A 14,445-nucleotide genomic window follows, 5' to 3' on the forward strand; every position below is an offset into this window, starting at 1 on the left:
AAAACAGCCCAAATCCTTCTTCTTCTGATAAGGTTCTTCCTTGCACAACGGAAGAACCTTCAAACTTACACCCTTTCGATATGTTACTATTAAATCAATATGTAAAACTATTTTTTCTTTCTCTCAGCCTCTTTTCATCCGCATAACTTGTATCTTTCTATCTTTTTATATATATGTTGGTGTGTGTGTATAGATAAATATATATTATAATAACAAATACGTTGAGATTGCAATCTGTAATGAATCAAAGCAATTGAAATCAAAACCACAAGGAATAATGGCAATTGAAATCAAAACGGATAAAAACCACAACAGGACAAAACATAAATCAATTCAAACTGAAAATTAAAACTAAAACGGTTCAATTGCATGTTTCATATTTAGGGGAGATAACTCCTTAAGCCAAAATCAATTGACTTTTAATATTGGTAATAAAAACAAAAGATAAATATATTTAAATATTTAAATAAAAACATAACTGCTCTAACACTTATGGATGACATAAGCCACTTTCATAGACATTTTTTTTTAACAAACAATACACTAAGGGGGTGGGGGAGGGGGCTAAGCCTCACAACGGATTAGCAATAATATGATTCAAATACGTGTTTGATGAGAATCGAATCTAAGACCTCTTACTTACAAATTAAGATGAATACCATTAGATCGTATTTCTAAATGCCAACCACTTTCACAGACATTGACTGACTGACATGTCTTTAAAAATTAAAATAAAATGAGAAACTAGTCCTGATTGTATGTAAACATTGTAAGCAAAGTCTTAAATCACTACCTAGCTGGACTTTTTAATCGATTTTATGTTTTCAAAATCATTCTTATTGTTAAATAGGTAATGCTAGGGAGACTAAATTTGTGAACTACAGTTGCAAATTAAATGACATGTTATTAATAAGAAGTAAACAAGTTAATCAACACTTAAGTAATAATCCAATCATCAACTTCCATGTCACTTAAATTACAAAATTGAGTCTCCCTAACATTAGCTTGATCAAATTAATGAAATTAGTGCACGATTTACTTCCAAAAACTATGAAGCAGCCAAACAATATAGCTACTACTTGAAATGATATAGAATGTCCATCTCAATCTCATGTTATTTCTAAACTTACCTTTGCTTCTCGTGTATTTTCTATATTTTGTATTTTGATAAAAACGTATCATTTCTTTTGATCGAATTTCTAAAGTTAACACGACATAGGACGGATAAAATAGCAACCCTTTTATACAGAGCAACTTTCATGAAATAAGGAAATCGTTATCATGACGTTTCATGCTAATAATATAATATTATGTATAAGTTTTTGTTCAAATAATCTTTTATACATTGGCATAAAAATCCACAATAACAACTTATCCATGATGTAAAAGTTATTGTATGTACTTAAACAAAACTCAGGGATGAAAAGAGTACCGCGTACAAACACTTTGAGGGCGACCCATCAAATGTTTGCATTAAATGACATGTCGTCCATCGCAACTACATGCAAAGGCTCCATACTGAAAACAGTAGCTTCCTCCTTTTCTATTCTGATTTCGTTCACAAAGAACCCTCCCTATAAATACCTCCTCCATAGAAGTCAATCTGCATCACTCATAAAAAAATAAACCACTTCAGCTCTACTACTTAACACAATGTCTATCGAGAAGAACAGATATACATCGAAGAAAGCCGAGGATCGAGGTTTGCTGATGCTGAGGCTGGTAATCGGGAAGCTAGTGCACAAGAGTCTCTCGATCTTAGCATCTAGAGGCCCTCTCGATCACCATCGTCGTCACAATGATCTCCACGAAGAATCGGAAATGACAACGGTGGTGCCAGGAGACGTTAAAGAAGGACACTTCGCAGTTTTTGCTGTCAAGGGGGATGAAGCAGAGAGGTTTGTGGTTAAATTGGAGTCGTTGAGTAACCCTGAAATTTTGAGGTTACTGGAAGAGGCCAAGGAAGAGTATGGATTTGATCAGAAGGGTGCTCTTGCAGTTCCTTGCAGGCCTGAGGAATTGCGTAAGATTTTACAAAACTGAAGGAGGAATAAGAGGAGTAGTAGAACATGTATTAATATTAATTTTACAGTTATACAAGGATATTAGGTAGCAACTCAAATGAAACAAATTTTCATGTAATTTTCAAAGTACGTAATCATTCATGCATTATCTTTCTTTTTGTGTTCTTTTGCACGGTGTGTAGAACAAACTTCTACACGGAAATAAGAAAATTCAATCAATCTTATATGATGATTTCTTCTGAGGCTAGTAGGGTGGGTTGACTAGGTTATAGGTAAGGAGTAAGTTTAGTCAAGAGGTTTTTTTTTCTCTTTTTTTAATAAACGATCTTAACTATATTAAGAGAGTGGGGAATGGGCTAAAGCTCACAATAGATAATTCAAATTCACTTTTTGCGAGAATCAAATCTAAGACATGTCACTTACAAATGAAAAAGAATATTAATAGACCATAGTACTAAGTAGCAAGTTAAATCAAGAGTTTCATTCTCTTTCATTGTGACAAAAAAAGGTACTGCCATGTGGTTAGGGTGACTTAGAAAATAAGTCAGGAATTATGGGTCTTGTTGATTAAGAGTTTGATACTCCGGTTTTAACTTGTAACAAACCAAACTTGTACTACCAGGTTATTGTTATTAATTCTCCAACGCACAAGGCGAGGAAGTCAAACGCTCAGTGCTAGCATTCGGATGGTCACTGGAAATTCGAACAATGATTCGACAGCACCCGGATTGGAGTATTCTTGATAGTAAATACAAATTTGTACTTGAGAAACGCACTGGACTTATTTATGCCGTGTTTGGCCAGGTATACCAACAAGTTGGGTGCTTTTCTTCTTCCTTTTCGTTTTATATTATTAATTCGGACTCGTTTCAGTAATTATAGGATATACTAGCAGGAATGCCCACGCTTTGCTACGGGTTTTCAGATCATGAATAATATTCATAGAAAATTAACTGAAAATGCTACAACAATACAATTGCATTCATAAATGTAGCAAGTCTGAGAACGCATGTTTTACATGAGTAACGCTCACAAAAACACACATTTACACAATTATCTCCAAATGAAAGAAAAAGCAAGAGATGGGTGAATTGATCCATAAAATAAGCAATTTAATTTACATTGCTACTCTATTAAGCCGACATCGAGAGTCAATATTCAACAAACACCATAAAAAATTTGAGGATATAGCAAAATTTGACACTTGATTGTCTGATTGACAGCGAAGAAAATTCCAAAAAGAAAGGGTGACCCCTTAAAATCCAAGCATGCATAAAAATTTTAACAACATAATTACAAAATCGCTATAAATGAATATACCTGAAAAAGCCAAAGTTCCAAGTGTTCCTTCGGTGTATCCAAATTTCTAAAATTGACAAACATAGCAAATATGTTACCACTAACCCTGTAACAACAACAAACCTCAAAAATTTCCCTAAACAATAGAGGTCACAAACTAAAAAAACCAAAAATAACTACAAAATAAGGAGCAAAATAGCTCTCTAATCTCAACAACTACAATCTGATATTAAAAAAGTTTTTGCAAGAGACGATGCATTCTCTAGGCAACATCTCATCACGTGAATAATAAAAAGAATCAATATATCATTCAATCATATTTACCAAAGTACATGATGCAAAAACCTAGTTTGGTTGGATCAATGATACCAAGAAAAGAGTAAATCAGTATTTAGAAGTTGGAAAAACCTACTCCGAAGACAATTATTCAAAGTCCTAAATTAAAATAGCATTTAGAAGCACTATAAACTTAAATTACAAAAAGCATCATCGTGATCAATTGTTTGGTTATGATTACTATCTATTTTTGAAGCACAAATTAAGACACGATGGGCAAGCACAATTAGAACCTCTAGGCAAACTTGAATTCAGGAGACAGTTTCTGATATTAAATTACATCGGAGGGTATGCGAAAGTTGGACTGTGCTTTATTTGGTTCTACTTCTGAATTTCCTCTTCATTAAACAGTTTGCTTACCTGCTTTAGAGTCTTTACTTATAAATCTATTTGTTTAGAATGAAGTTAGAAGATGTTCTAGCACTAGAGACTATTAGAAGTTGGAAAGATATGTCGATGCAACGATTTGAGAACAGTTTGGGAAAATTTGGGTAGGAAATATGCTCGCAAGGAAAACCGACAATGGGTGAGTATCACTCTCAAAGATGGTTTATGTCTAAATTAGTGAATTACCATAATCTTTGCTGGTTGGTTTTCACTCTTGGCCTAATTTAGTGTGTAAATGCTGAATGTATTCCTCTTTTTGCTTCATCCTAGGAAACTTTTACACCTTTACTACATTGTCACCTTTCTGATCTTTGAAGAACGAAGACTTATCTTTGTCCTAAACTTTTCCTAAATCAACCTAAATGTGTCTAAAAGATTTAGACCCGACAATGTAGTTGTGTTTCTGGCAATTCTATTTCTCTTTTGCCTTAATCGGACCTCTAGTTTACAGATGCATGATAAAATAATTGAAAAGCCACAGTTTATCGCATGGTTTTTTATCCTAGCCATAATAAGACTAATGTGATTTATACCAAGAGACTAATGTGCTTTTTCACATGCTTTTTTGTCTCAAAATTTATAGAAATACAAAAATGATCATCAGAAATTTCAAATCCTGCATTAACCGAAATTAAAACAATTATTCAAATTCCAAAAATTAAAACAACATTTAGAAGCACTATAAACTCAAATTACAAAAAACATCAACAACATGGTGAGAATGAAGATTTATTTTATAGAAAATGAAAAATCTTTCTCAACCAATATGCTAAAAATGTTCACCACCAGTATATAATAAAAAACATAATGCTAACTTCATCACATAGCACCAACTTTAAACGCATCTCCTTCCAAAATTAAATTAAGAATTCCCATGCCACTAATTAAGAAACTGATACTAACTAAAGTTGTATATTGTAAAATGCAACTGCTTTTAGAATTCCTAAGTGATATCAGTTAGCAAGAAACCCATACCAACTCAAGTTGTATAGTGTAATAACGCAACTACAAAAGACCAAGCTTCTGCTGCTAAAAAGCTTTTACAAAATCATAAAACTCTTAACAGTTTAAACCCTACCAAAAAGTTTATATGAGTTAAAGAACAACTGTATTTAAGTGCAGCAAGATCATAACCTCTTGCAGATTCTCCTCCGCGTCAGAACCACTTGTAGTCCAAATTAAGAAAGATTCAATGCCAGATCAAGAACAAATCAATAATAATTTAAACTGAAATCCCTAATTATTGTTGTAGAGAGAATTCATACGAAGATTAACTACATTATTTAATTCGAATCAAATCCAAAAGTAGCATAAATATGAAGGGAAAAAAATTAATAGCAAAAGTCACATTTCAGTAGCAATTAATAGCAGAAATCAAAGTTTAGTGGCAGGGACCAAAACAATTTCAATAAAAAAGACCAAAAACTGCAATGACTAACATATTTACATGCATGTGAAAATCTATTCACAACCACATTTACAATGACTAACATATTTACAATAAGTTACATATATATAGGTGTCCAAGTGTCTATCGGTACTACTATCTTTCAAATGGATCCTCAATTTCTGAAATCACAGAAAAAAACCACCCGAAAAAGTTATGAAAAAAAAAGTTCGACTGTGTACAGGTACCAAAGAAAATGTTTTTTTTTTCTTTCTAAGATTTATTGATTTATGCTCGAGAACATGTGAACAATAAGTAGGAGCCACAACTGATTTAGGCATCACCCAAACACTGAATCAGATAACACTTCAATAGACGATCCAACATCTCACCACTTCCTTAATTAAAGGTGGAAACATAGGGTACGATGACACACCCCGATCGAGATCAGGGCATGCTGGCCGTCACGTGGAAGTGACATAACCATGTGCACAGTGCGGAAGCTAATAAAATAATAATAAAAGTACGAATAAATAAAAACCAGCTATACACAACGGAAGAACATACAGGTGCAAGCGTAAGTGTAAAAACAAAGTTCAGAGCACGAAAATCTAATGCAATCCGGGAGAAACAACACTACAAAAACACACCCAAAGGTGGTCCTACACTGGTGATAATCTGTCAGATATGTCGGGAAAATCCTCTGGGGAGCCACCAAGAGTGCTAGCCAACTAGAACCTGGAGGGGCGCAAAACAGAAAGTGTGAGTGGGCAAAAACAAAGCTTTTCAAAAACCATTTCATAAACAAAGTTCTAACCCCTCGCCGTAACACCTGTATACTTCCCAGAAAAATAGAGTATACATATATATATAAGTCATGCTCAGAAATATGCCATGCCAAAAGCCTCGAAGTAAAACGCAAGTGCTCAGGTAATGTCAAATCAATGCCATGTAATCTGTCAGCCGGAGTCACCTAACGTGACCTGTACGGCTGAATCTAGAGCTCAAATCTCCATCTCATTAACTATACCTGCACACGAGTCGGAACCACCTAGAGTGGTCTGTACGACAGGACTGGGTGTAATATAAGTACGCTCAAGTGCTACGATCACTTGAAGGCTGGGCGAATAATCGCGGGTCACCTACGAGTCGGAACCACCTAAAGTGGTCTGTACGACAGGACTGTGCACCTAACTTGGATCCAAGATGAGCGTGTGGTGCGGGAGGTGAACATCACGTGAAGGACTGTGCCCAACTCTGGGTGGGAGCACTAACATCGGGGGTGCAGGTTATGAGCTCTCTATGCATCTCAAATCACTACTGAACATAAACATAAATCATAACTCACCTGGCACTTACCTGTACCTTCGCAGCACAAACATATATATACATATGCGACTAATAATCAGTAAATAAATGGCAAACAATAAGCATGGCATATTAACGTATAAACGTTTCATTTCACTTTCTGGGAAAAGCATAAGTGTATAGGTATATACGGAAAACCAAAAGCCCACTCATTGGTATGTAGAATGGTCGTAACCCCTTTGCCTCGAGTGACCGCGCTCGTCCTCGGGATAGGTCTCACCTATATGCGAAACAACTATAAAAACGTTAATTTTAAAGCACATAACCAACATTACGAAATAACTTCTCATACAATGTTCGAATGGGGTGTATGAATACACCAACGTGATCTACTCAACCTCAGGAACATCCCCATATTTTTAAAATAATTTTTTGACGCCGCACGCGCCCCCACACGCCGACCAAGGCACAGCCACACGCGCCGCCCACTGATGCGAGAATTATACGCACACAAATTAAACCCTCTTTTTGACAATTGTAGTAAGTATGTAAGTAGGGATCGTTCTGGACCGGGGATTAGGAGGGATTGTTAATCACTTGGATTTGACTCAAAAACGCTAAAAACACAATCTAAAACACTATACTAGACTCAAAGAATGCAAAACTAAACTTTAAAACACTAAGACAAACCAAAGACTCAAAATGCTTTAAAGCATAAACTAAATTGATTTCTAACTAAATTGAACAATAAGGTAAAGGGGGATTTAGGTTTTGATTAAACTAAATGACAGATTGTAAATTAAAGCATAAGGAAATGAAGTAAACACAAAATGAATGAATCAACAGCTAATAAAAAGAGATAGCACAAATGGAGATGAAGCTAGAGATTCGATTTCACCATTGCTAAGCCAAGTCCATGCTTGTTAAGTCAGATTATACTCATCCCTCTACTTATTTCTTGGGTTTGTTTCACTTAGATATGATCAGCCATATGATGTGTGGATTTGATCAAATGTCTCTAATCATGAGCCTAATTGTGATGTGCAACTTTGGTTCCTAATCAAGACTATGTAGTGCACAAGAAACTTTCACAAAACCAAAGGGAACACTCGGCAGGATGTTTGCAAAACATTCCCTTCATTCATTCACATATCTACCAAGATTATGCATGATGTGTGCTTTAATCTTGGCTAAACAACCTGTGGTTAATTCAAATGATGATCAAGCATTAAAATCAACACACTAAGTCACAATTAAATCGGAGAATGAAACAAGAAATAGATAGATTAAATGAGAATTCCGAATTAACTACATGACAATCTTGCAAGGCTACATCGAATCCCTAGAGAGAGATTAGTTACACTTCATGTTTACAAAAGGTTTGACATAAAAATATATAACATGAGTGAACATAGGATTAAGAAGAAAGAACCCTTGAAGCAAAACTGATGTCGAAATCCTTTAAGAAATGGGAGAGTGTATCTAATGGAATGAAGCCGAGAGGAAGTTCCTCATGGTACAAAACAAACAGAATCAAAGAAACACCTAAACATTCCAACAACTCAAACTTGAATTGTATGAACGTTTAGGCCCTCTTATCTTCCTCTTCGTCGTAGCACAAGGTCTAAGGGATGTTGTTGGTGTGTTGAATGGATTGGGGAATTATGGAAATGGATGAGGAGTGGTGTTTGGATTATAAGGGAATGGTAGCTCACGGCAATGAGGGAAGATTGGATGTGTTTGTGATGTGTTGTGTATGAAAATGAGATGTGTTTTTTGTGTATGAATGCATGGGTTTTTATAGGGGGAATGGGAGAATATGTGGGTGATTGTTTAAGAGTGAATGTGGTTGTTATGATTGAGAGTGCATGTGGATGAAATGATGAAGTAGGAAGGTGGAAATGCATGTGTTGAATTGGTGGTGCAATGATGAAAGAGTAAGTGCATGTGTGTGTGAATGGTGGTGCAATGATGAAAGAGTAAGTGCATGTGTGTGTGAATGGTGGTGCAATGATGAAAGAGTAAGTGCATGTGTGTGTGAATGGTGTTTCTTGATGGTTTTGGGGTTATGATGCATGTGAATGCATGTGGCTAAGGGTTGTTGATTGGGCTAGAGGTTTTGCATGGCTCAAAGGATTGTTTGATTGGGCTAGGCCCTTTGTTTTATGTCCAAAGTGCATACAAGGCTTTCAAATTTGTCCAACACTTTGGCTCCAAGCAAATGCTATCCATTCCAAGCCCAATTTTGCTCCAAAATGCTCCAAAATGCATCTTTTTGCTTCCTTAGCCATATGAACCTAAAAACACATGAAAATGGCTTAAACTACTAAAACAATTATGAATTAACAACATAGATGCACGAAAACAAGCTAAGTAAGTCGCCTAAATATGCTCCTATCACCCACACGCAGGCACGTGCCTGGCACATTGACGGCGTTAGTTAACACCGTCAGGAATATTCCGTTAACTTTGGCGGATTCCATTAACGCCATTAGGAATATTCTGTCCAAACTGACGGAATATTCTGTCATCTTCTCCGGCGAGACTCCGGCGCCAGAAAATCAGGAAAACTTTAAAACCTTGTATCTTCTTCGTTTTTCAACCAAATTTCACAAAATTGGTACCAAAATGAAGCTTGTAACTCACGATCTCGACGTCCAAAACCTTCAAACGAACCACCCCGAGCCTCCTAAGGACCTCACCAAGCTTCCTACAAGCTTGAAATTCCCAAAAACACAAGAATTAACATGTGCATGAACAGTGACCAAATCGGGGTATCCCGAGTTCGACGTGAAAACGAAGGTATCCTTACCTGAAATGGATATGGTTGAACTCCTACAGACCTCACGAGCACGAATATGTAATTTGTTTCCTCGATCTGTGAAGGTTTCAATGGTTTTTGGGTGTGTCCGTACATATGGGGATAGAAATGGGAGAGAGAGAGAGAGAGCTCGGGACAAGGATACAGGACAGGGAAAAGGGTGAGGGGGTGTGGGAGAGTGTGTGTGGTCCAAAACCTGCCAAACAAAATCCAAAAACAACCACACAACGAAGTACCACACTAGGGGCAAAATCGTCATTTCATCCTTACGGTTCGAAAATCCGGAACGGGCTGTCACAACCTACCTACCTTATTAGGAGTTCGTCCCGAAATTCAAAACAACCACACAAAGCAAACCCCTAGCGATCAAAGAACAACCGAGGATACAAATCTCTCATCCGATCTTCAGTTTCCCAAGTAGTTTCCTCCACGGAATGATTCCTCCACAAAACTTTCACCAAATTCACTGTCTTGTTCCTCAGAACCTTTTCCTTCCAATCTAAAATCGTCACCGGTACCTCATCATAAGTCAAATCCGGATTGATTTCCAAAGGTTGAGGAGGTATCACATGAGACGGATCAGCCACATAATGTCGAAGCATGGACACGTGAAAAACGTTATGTACTTTAGCCAACTTGGGAGGCAACTCCAGCCTGTAAGCTACCTCGCTAACTCACTCAGTGATCATGTACGGTCCGATATACCTGGGACTCAGCTTACCTTTCTTTCCAAACCGTACAATGCCTCTCCACGGTGAAAGCTTCAGAAACACCCAATCGCCAACCTCATACACTCTGTCAGTAGCATGGCGATCTGCTAAACTCTTTTGCCAATCCTGGGCCGCCTTCAGGTTAGACTTGATTACTTGAACATTTTGAGTAGTCTCCTCAACAATCTCCGGGCCCACCAACACAAAGGTGTGCGACAAGATCTACCATAAGTGGTGCCATGCCGATACTCGAATGAAAGCTGTTGTTGTAGGCAAATTCCATTAAATCCAACCGCTTGTGCCAAGCATCACCAAACTGTAACACCGAAGATCGCAACATATCCTCCAACGTCTAAATGGTTCTCTCTGACTGTCCGTCCGTCTGAGGATGATACGCCGTACTATAAAGTAGTCTCGTACCCAAAGCTTCTTGAAATGCCACCCAAAATTTAGATGTAAATCTTCGATCACGATCCGAGACAATACTCACAGGGACACCATGGCACTTCACGATCTTCGAGATGAACAACTCAGCTAATCAGCCCAAAGAATACTTCTCCCTTACTGGAATGAAATGTGCTGACTTAGTAAGCCGATCAACAATCACCCAAATGCCATCAAAACCATTATGTGTACGCGGAAGCTTATACACAAAATCCATAGTAATGTTTTCCCATTTCCACTCTGGAACGAGAAGCGGCTGCAACAACCCAAACGGCTTCTTCTTTTCCGCCTTAACTTGCTGACAAACAGCACACCTACTCATATACTCAGTTATCTCTCTCTTCATACCCGGCCAATAATAAAATGGTCGAATGGTATGATACATTTTAGTAGCTCCTGGATGCATAGCATAAGCCGAGATATGTGCTTCATCGAGAATTGCTTTCTTTAAATCCAAATTATTAGGCACAAACATCTTACCCTCCTGCATCAACACACAACCCAGACCATTCAAAGAAGCATCACTATAAACCTCGAAATCACCACTATCATCCGGGAGCGCCAAAACAGATGCTTGAGTGAGACAATACTTCAACTGCTGGAAACTCTACTCACACTTATCATCCCACTCAAATTTAACGTTTTTCCTTATTAGCATCGTCAGTGGTAAAGCAATCCCAGAAAAATCCTTAACAAACCGTCGATAATACCCTGCTAAACCAAGGAAACTCCTCACCTCAGTGACGGTTCACGGTTGTTCCCGTTTCTCCACAACTGCCACCTTTTGAGGATCCACCAAGATACCCTGAGCTGAAATGACATGCCCCAAAAATGCAACTTGATCTAACCAAAACTGGCACTTGTTAAACTTAGCATACAATTAGTGTTCCCTCAACATTTTCAACACCAAGGTAAAATGTCGAACATGCTCTGCTTTAGACTTAGAGTACACCAGAATGTCGTCGATGAAAACAATAACAAACCTATCTAAATATGGCTGGAATACTCGGTTCATCAAATCCATAAAAACAGCTGGTGCCTTCGTCAATCCAAATGGCATAACCAGAAACTCGTAATGACCATAACAAGTCCTGAAAGCCGTCTTAGGAACATCATCCCTACGAATCTTCAGTTGATAATATCCAGACCTCAAGGCAATTTTAGAGAATACACAAGCACCTCGAAGCTGATCAAACAAATCATTAATACGCGGCAATGGATAACGGTTTTTAATCGTTACCCGATTCAATTGTCTGTAATCGATACATAGCCTCAAAGTTCCGTCTTTCTTTCTCACAAACAACATTGAAGCTCCCCAAGGTGAAGTACTAGGCTGAATAAAACCCTTATCCACTAATTCCTGCAACTGAACTTTCAATTCCCTTAACTCCGCAGGAGCCATACGATAAGGAGTCAAGGAAATAGGATTAGTACATGGAAGCAACTCAATGGTGAACTCCATGTCTCGATCTGGCGGCAAGCCAGGTAAATCCTCAGGGAAAACATCAGGAAAATGTCTGACTACCCTTACATCCTCCACACTACTACGAACAGCCTCATCCAACACCACATGAGCTAAGTACCCCTGGCAACCTTTAGATAACAACCTTTTCGCTCGCATAGCAGAAATAACGCCATGTCTCACCCCACTCTGCTCGCCCACAAAAGTAAGCACAGGTAATCCATGACGATGGAACGTAACTATTTTCCCGTAACAATCAATATTGGCATGATTGAAATGCAACCAATCCGTGCCTAGAATCACATCAAAGTCAACAATATCCAACGGGATAAGATCAGCTGGCATAACAACATCCTCCACTATCAGTGGACATCCTGGGTACACACGATCTACAATACATCTCTCCCCTCTAGGCATAGCAAACTCTAAATCATACCCTAGAGGTGTGGGGCGAGGTTGCGTCACTTGAGCAAATGTATGAGAAATCATAGAATGTGTAGCACCACAATCAATTAATACTCTAGCAAAATAACCAAGGATATTTAACGTACCCATGATCAAGTCTGGATTGTTTTGAGCATCCTGCAGAGAGATGTTATGAATACGCCCTTGGGTCTGCTGCCGTCCACCTCGACCTCTGCTCGTTTGGCCACCACGACTCTACGTACCACACCCCTAACTGGGTTGACCAGACTACCTCGAAGACCCCACACTACTTGTAGCAATCTCCCCCTGCTGAGTCTGTCCTCCTTGAAACCACTGAGACCCGCCTGCTGGAACTGGAGGATACGGCATGTAGCCACCAGAATACTGGGGATAACCACCCTGAGAATATGGGTCCTGGGGATATTGATACTGTCCCGGGGCATAAGGAACAGCATCGCCCTGATAATAATAGGCACCACCTTGACCAGTCTGCCCATAACTACCAGGACCAGAAATCTGCTGGATCGGTGCAGGTGGTGGCAAGAAAGTCTGCTGGGGCTTCTGCTGACTCTGGGGACAATTTGCAGCCCGATGTCCCATCTGCCCACAAGTAAAGCAACCACCGCTGCCTTGCCTACACTCACCAAATGTCGATTATTACACCTGCGGCAAACTGGGGCCCTACCTCTACCAACATCACCCTGTCTCTGGCCTCTAGCACCACCGGCAAACCTACCACCACGACCCTGACCAGTGGCGCTAAAGCCACCGCTAGAAGAGCTAGAACTAGTGCCACCCCTCTTGAAGTTCTGGGTCCTACGAGGTCCGAGCGACGCCTAACCTTTGCCCTTATCACCTTTCCTCTGATTACTGTCTTTCTCTTCCTCCTCACTCTCGCTCGGCATATTTTCTGAATCCTCAATTCTCAACAGAATCTCATAACACTCCTGGTAGGTGTCACAAGGGGTAGTGGTCGCCATCGAACGCCACTTCTTCTTAGTGCCTAAACGGAAACGACGAAGCATCTCCGCCGGATTGCCAACAACATCCGGATGATAGCGACACAAATCTGTAAACCTCCGGTAGTACTCATTTGCTGTCAACTTCTCCTGTCTCAACTCAGTGAATTCCTGCTTTTTGCGGTCAATATACTCAGGAGGCACAAACCTTCTCCTGAACAACTCTCTGAATACCTCCCAATCAGTCTTCTCTGCTGGAGACAAACAACGAAGTTCCTGCTCCCACCAGGATGCAGAATCCTTACCCAAAAACCACGATGTCGTCTCTACCCACTTCTCGACAGGGAGATTCCCCTGATTATGCAGAACACGAAAGGTCTTCTCAATATGTTCTAGCCACCGCTCCGCACCCTCAAAACCCTCGTTGCCTTCGAACTTATCCAACTTCAAATTATACATAGTCTCCAGAGGAGTCCTCTGGGGAGGGCGGAGCGCCGAATGAATAGCTGTAGCAATAGCTTCCCCCAGCTGAGCTACATCGGGGAAACTAGGCTCAGCAGAGCGACGTGGTTCCTGACGAGGCGGCATAATTCTGAAAGAAGACACCAAAACCATTAGAATACTCACAAAAGTACAGAATTGCGAAACCTAGGCTCTGATACCAAACTGACACACCCCGATCGAGATCAGGGCATGCTGGCCGTCACGTGAAAGTGACGTAACCATGTGCACAGTGCGGAAGCTAATAAAATAATAATAAAAGTACTAATAAATAAAAACCAGCTATACACAACAGAAGAACATACAGGTGCAAGCGTAAGTGTAAAAACAAAGTTTACAGCACGAAGATCTAATGCAGTTCGGGAGAAACAACACTACAAA

The 14,445-nt window shown here is 39.2% G+C and overlaps 2 pseudogenes; one reads left to right on the forward strand and one right to left on the reverse strand.

The window, feature by feature from the left end:
- Positions 1 to 1,624: 1,624 nt before the first annotated feature.
- On the forward strand, positions 1,625 to 2,109 carry LOC137721904 (protein SMALL AUXIN UP-REGULATED RNA 51-like; annotated as a pseudogene).
- Positions 2,110 to 12,871: 10,762 nt separating this feature from the next.
- Positions 12,872 to 14,151, reverse strand: LOC148697474 (uncharacterized; annotated as a pseudogene).
- Positions 14,152 to 14,445: the final 294 nt, after the last annotated feature.

The sequence above is a fragment of the Pyrus communis genome, chromosome 4, assembly GCF_041283825.1.
Source record: "Pyrus communis isolate YQ-2024b chromosome 4, ASM4128382v1, whole genome shotgun sequence".
Classification (NCBI taxonomy): Eukaryota; Viridiplantae; Streptophyta; class Magnoliopsida; order Rosales; family Rosaceae; genus Pyrus; species Pyrus communis.